The following is a 6,300-nucleotide window of genomic DNA, read 5'->3' as shown; positions in this document are numbered from 1 at the left end:
CTGTTTTGCATTGATTTGTGCTTCTGAGTGCAGATTTCTACTTTGTCCATCCTGTTCTTCCCGCTCAGCGTTTATTTCTCCCCCTCTCCTTCCTCTCTTCCTCTTGCATTTCTAAGATGCAAAACACACAGTAACACCAAACAGCCTTGATGTTTTCCTCAATGAATAGACTGTCTCCTTCAAGTCTTTCTATGAGATCCATTCAGCGATGAAAGAAGCAAATACACAAGCAATGCATAAACACAAACTGGTACGCATGCACCCTAATAAACACACATTTGTACGTTCATGGACACACACACATACACACAGATTAGCGGCCCCCTACTTCCCTCATTTTCTCTCTATGGAAACAACAAGCACTAAAGGAAGCAACGAAAAAGAAAAGAAAAAAGTGAGGCTCTCCTATAATCCCCAAATCCCCCTCTCTTGTACTCAAACCTGCACAAGAGAAAACAGGGGGAGTGAACAAGAATGTGTGTGTGTGTGTGTGTGTGTGTGTGTGTGTGTGTGTGTGTGTGTGTGTGTGTGTGTGTGTGTGTGTGTGTGTGCGTCTGCGTGTCTGCAGAGACTAGAGTAGCCTGACATGATTTATGGTTTGGCTGTGTGCTGCAGGCAGACACTCTCAGTTTTCTCTGAGGTGGGTGTCTCACCTCCATCCTTTGTGACCTATACAGGTTGTAGCCTGTGGTGTGTGTGTGTGTGTGTGTGTGTGTGTGTGTGTGTGTGTGTGTGTGCGCGTGTGTGTGTGTGAGCGAAAGACAAAGTGTAAAATGATGTACACATGAGCTGGTGGTCGTACAACTGCAGGTGCATGAAGGAGACGCTAGACCTTCTGATTGAACATGTGCTGCTGTGTGTGTTTGCGTGCAGTGTCGGGGTCAAAGTGCACACCAGTGTGTATGCTCCGGGTGGGTTATACTTGGCAGTGGACTGTAGGATCCCCCATTAAGTAGCGTGTAAAAGAGGCCAAGCACAGAGGCCATTATGAACTCCGGCAGTAATAGCTCCAGGAATCTCACTGCCTCTGGGGACCTGGTCATTAGCCTATTCCTCTCTCATAAAGCCCTCTATCCATCACACACGGAAGCATGCACACATTTGTATGCACAAACACACAAACACATGCACAGTTTGTCTCCGTCTCCTGCTCTCTTTTTTGCTCTCTGTCTGTTCATCTCTAGTGTCGAAGAGTATAGAACTGGGGATACTGCTGCAAGAACAATCCACCAAGACATCCACAGATGTCTTTGAAAACAGATGCACTTGCTTGCACAAAAAACACACACACACACACACACACACACACACAGATGCTCATTTACAAAAGCAGCGAGGCATAATATCAGCCATGAACCCAAACCCCTGATTATTTAAATGTATTCCTCCTTCCCCATCCAGTGAAAGTGAGACGCTGTAGCAGCCTGTTAGCTCTGGTCAGGTAGGAGATTACAAACAGAAACACTGTCACATACAATGGTGCTGTGTGGCTGGACAAGCATTATAGTGGCTACTAAACCCACACTCTGAGAATTCACACAAACACACACATATGTACATGTGCATACGCACACTCTGTAGCAAGATTTATTGGTAATTCAGAGAAACTGCAGAGGCAACAAGGAGGTGAGTTCACCCTTTATCCTCAGGCAGCTGCACTCACACAGACACACGCGCACACACACTGTGTAGCTGTGTGTTCACAATCACCATGCACAAAAGTGTGCAGAAACAAACGCACTTTCAGGCACACGAAGCAGAACAGATTCATTACTGTATCACTAAACACACACACACTGTATTTACATGTATTTACCCTCATTTGTACATACACCTACATAAGTTCGCACTATTACTATGTAGGAGCGTGTATGCACACACGTGCACGCGCACACATAAAGTACATTGTTTGCCAGTACACATAAAGCAGAGGGAGTCCAGAGAGAAGAGATGCCTGGGGATGGAGACACATTGGCAAAGGTAATACTGGAGTCAGTCACTCTGTCCTCAGGCAAAACTCACACACATTCACACACACATACATGTCTTATGTTAGTTGTGAAGACACTCATTGACATAAGGCATTCCCTAACCTCTTACCCTAACCTCAGCCATCACAAATAAATTCCTAACCCCAGCCCTGACCTAAACATAAGTCTAACCTGAACCCTAAAACCCAGTCTTAACCCTCAAACAGCCATTTACACTTGCGGGGTCCTGCATTTTGGTCCCCACAAAGCTACTGGACCCCACAAGTGTCGTGGGCTCACGGGTTTTGGACCTCACAAATATGGGAAAACAAGCCCCCACACACGCACTCACACACACACACAGTGCTGTAAAGATAAGCACTAATCCTGTTTATTACCTCCTCCCTCTCTGCACTCTCCCTCTCTTTTTCATTTTATCTCTCTCTCATTTTCTCCCTCTCTCCCCTCTTCTCTTATTTTCTGTCTCTCCTCCTCAAGCCTATTTCAGCAGCGCGCGCGCACGCACACACAAACACACACACTCACACGTGTCATGCACACACAAACACAAGCGCTCACATTGTCAGTTTACTCCTGTGATGTTTGTTGGCCTGGGGCTGAGACGAGGAAACAGGGAGGGTGGTGTTGATGTGTGCTGCTCTTTTCCAGCTCCAGCTCTGTTCACGTCCTGCGGAGAGAATTACCTTCCCTTTGTCTGTGTAAAGGGGCTGCTGCCTTTACCATCTGTGCAGCGGATACAGTGGCAGGCGTGTGTACACGTATTTGTGTGTGTGCATGTGTGTGTTTCTGTACCGCTACACTTCTGTAATCTTCCAAAATAAAGGCATTTCACTGGATTGGGTGTCTTTAAGGCGGGCATTTTGTGAGTTGTCTGTGAAGATTCTCAGTCATCCAGGTCATGTTATTTCTAAATGCTATACGAAGGCAACTGGACTTGCTGGAGGTTTTTGAAGACATCTCACCTGTCATCCAAAAGGCTTCTTCACTTCTATCTGGCTGGTGGGGAGTCCCAGGCATTTAACCTCTTGTGGGGTCGCTAACACATTGAGAGTCCTTGAGGTCACATGGGTCACATGATTCGTGGTGTGAATGGGTGTTAAAATGCTGGGGGTTTGGCGTAGATTGCTTCTTTCATTCCTCTTTGAAACCACTGGTCTCCTCTGGCCAAAATGAGTACATTGCCATCCTCAAATAAGTGTCCCTTGTCCTTCAGATGTAGGTGGACTGCTGCGTCCTGACCTGAGGGGTTGGCTCTCCTGTGTTGTGCAATGTGCTTGTGAAGCAGTTGTTTTGCTTACTCAATGTACAGGTCTGTGTATTCCTTGCTGCATTGAACCACGTACACGAACCGCATACATACGCCCACAATGCGAGGAATCACAGTGTTGTTACATTTATTGTTGTTTTCTTTTCTGTCTGTTCTGCATCTATTTGTTGTTTTGACAAGGGCCCAGTTTGGGTAACCACATGTTTTAATTGCTTCCCTGATGTGTTTTTGCTCGTCCTTCCCCTCCGTCCTTGTGGGTACACTCTGAGCCCGATGGTGTAAGTTTCTGATAACCCCCAGGTTGTGCTCCAGTGGGTGGTGAGAATAAAAGAGTAAATATTGATCTGTGTGTATGGGTTTTCTGTATACTTCAACGTTGTGGCTTCTGTGATGTTCAATGTGCACCGCACAGTCCAAGAAGGTCAGACTATTTCTCTGATATCCTCCCGAGTGAACTTGATGTTGCTGTCCACTGCACTGATGTTTGGGAGTTTTGGGAAGGCCTCCACTTCCCGTGTTTTGATTTTGACCTTGTGTCAGCCATATACCTAGACCAGTGTGTGGGAGCAGTTCCTGGGAAAGAGATCAGGGCTCTGCACTGTACTTCTTCAATATAGAGACTGGCCTCTATTGGAGACACCGGTGAGCCCACTGCCGTGCCTCTCTCTGTAAAAACCGTCCTTATACTGGCGGTAGGTGGTAGTCAGGCAGAGGTCGAGCAGGGCACATATATGGTCTGAGATCAGGCCGGTTCTGTTTGACAGCGTGCCGTCCTGTAGCAGTCGTTTCCCAACAGTCTTTTCTGCGTTTTTGATGTGGTGTGGAGTATTACCAACCAGAGTAGCTAGGATGGTGGCCAGGTGTCTGGCACTGTTGTAGGTAACTGAGAGGCGGTAATATATTGGACAGTCAATGGCTTTGTCCTATTCCAGTTGTTGTAGGCAGTTTATTACCCTCCTCTTATAGCTGCTGGTAGGATCTAGCCTCAGTGTATCATAGGTGGCCGTGTCGCTGAGTAGACTGGTCACCTTGGCATGGTAATCAGCTGTGTTTAGCACCACTGTGCATCTTCTTTGATTGGTTGGCAAGATGGTGATTTTCTTTGTAGCGATGCCAGTGCCTTTCTTTCTTGGATGTTGAGGTTGGAAGGCAGTGCTTTCACACTGGTGAGGGTGGTTGATGTCTTCCACCTCTGTATCTGCCAAATTGTAGTTTCTGATGGCTGTGATGAGGTCTAACAAGTAGCTGTTCCAGCTTTACTGCAAAGTTCAGTCCATTGGCTAAGACATCCTTTTCCGGTTGGGTGAGCCCTCTGTAGGAAAAGTTATTCACCCCCTTCTCATGAATGTCCAGCTGTGTACTGCTGTCATCCTATTTTCTCCAGGTCAGTTCTTTTGTTCAATGGGAATTCCTAAGTTGTGACTGTAATGTTTGGAATTTGCGCTTGGTGTGTTATTATGTATGTGCCTTTTCAACAAACTTGGAGACTTCCTCCATCATGTGACTCATTAGGGTCACATGAGTCATAGTGTGAATGGGTGTTAAGCTGCCATGACTCATGTGACCCTGAAAACTCACATGATGGTTAAGTGCCTGGGACTGCCCACCAGCCAGTTAGAACTGAAGAAGCCTTTTGGGTGGGAAGTGAAACATCTGCAAGAACCTCAGTCAAGTCCAGTTGCCTTCATTTAGCACTTGGATATAGACCTAGGGGTAAGGTTTAAGGCTACGGTGAGGTAAGTATAAGGTTAAGCTTAGGGGGTTAAAGAATAAATGTTGTAAATTTAAGGTCCGCAAAATTCTAATAATGCAAATATTAATGCTGACAAAACAATCTCATTTAGTAGCTGTTCTGGTGCTTTCAATCAAATAGAGTTTGCTAATTTGTCATGAAATTTGTATAAAATAAAAAATTTTCTAAACACTCTAAGGACTTATTCATCTTGGAAACAGCAGCTGACCAAACAATCTACAGCTCAAAGTCCATTCAGTAGCTTTACTGGAGCTTTGGATCATATAACACGATCTTCATCAACAGATGGAGTGTGTTCATTTTCTGAAATTTTACACGTTAAACTGAAATGTAAATAATGTTTGGAACGTAATATGTAATTCCTTTCTAAGTTTGGTTACTCTATCTAATTTTCTTTTAGGTCCAATTTGGATTATATGTTTAGTTTTTGGATGAGATTGCATATGTATTAACTTTTCTCATTTATATAATAGTTATATTGCAGCCTCCCTAGCTTATCATCTGAATTTTATGTTTATTTGAGCTGTTTATGAAATTTCCTGATATTTAAGATGCTGGACTATGTGTACAATGTGAGTCTAATTCTGTATCTCTTCACAAGAATGTATGTGGAGCTTGTGATCTCATGACTTAAATCCTCTCTATCACACCTCTATTGTGTTTTGTGACCCCAGTGAAGCATATACAAAATGTATTTCCACTTGCAATTAAATGTTTGAATAAATGTGTTCTTTGAATAAAGTTTTCGATTTTCGATTAGCATGTATAATTGTGTTTAGGTTTTTCTAGTGCTGAAGATAGAATTTTCTCAAGTTTCCCTTTTTAAGCACAAACTTAAAAGAGGAAACTAAATCGAACATTACATTAAAACGGATGAGATCAGGAACTCGCGGGTGAAGTCTTCAACAGATTAAACAGGCAGACAATCACACATTGCTTTCTTTCATCCATTGATAGCTCTTTACGTTTCCTCTTTTCTAATGCTCCTCCTCCTCATCCTCTCAGCCATCACTCTCACCAGATGTTCTTTCCTCCACCTTCCTCTCAAACTGTCCTCATTCCCTCACCCCTCTGTCTCTCCCTTTTTTTCTCATCTCATCCCCCTTATCCTTCTCTTTCCCCGTTTTTCGCCTCTTTCTCTCTTCCATTTGTGCCCCCTCTCTCTCTCTCTCTCTTAACGCTTCTCCTCCTTCTCTCCCTCTCTTTCTCTCTCCAGATGGGTGGCAGAGAGTAGCAGCTTGCTGTGGTCAGGCCAATTATTTACATAATTATGATCTCCCACTTAACCA

Source organism: Xiphias gladius, chromosome 8 (assembly GCF_016859285.1).
Source record: "Xiphias gladius isolate SHS-SW01 ecotype Sanya breed wild chromosome 8, ASM1685928v1, whole genome shotgun sequence".
NCBI lineage: Eukaryota > Metazoa > Chordata > Actinopteri > Istiophoriformes > Xiphiidae > Xiphias > Xiphias gladius.
Note: the sequence above shows the minus strand (reverse complement) of the source record.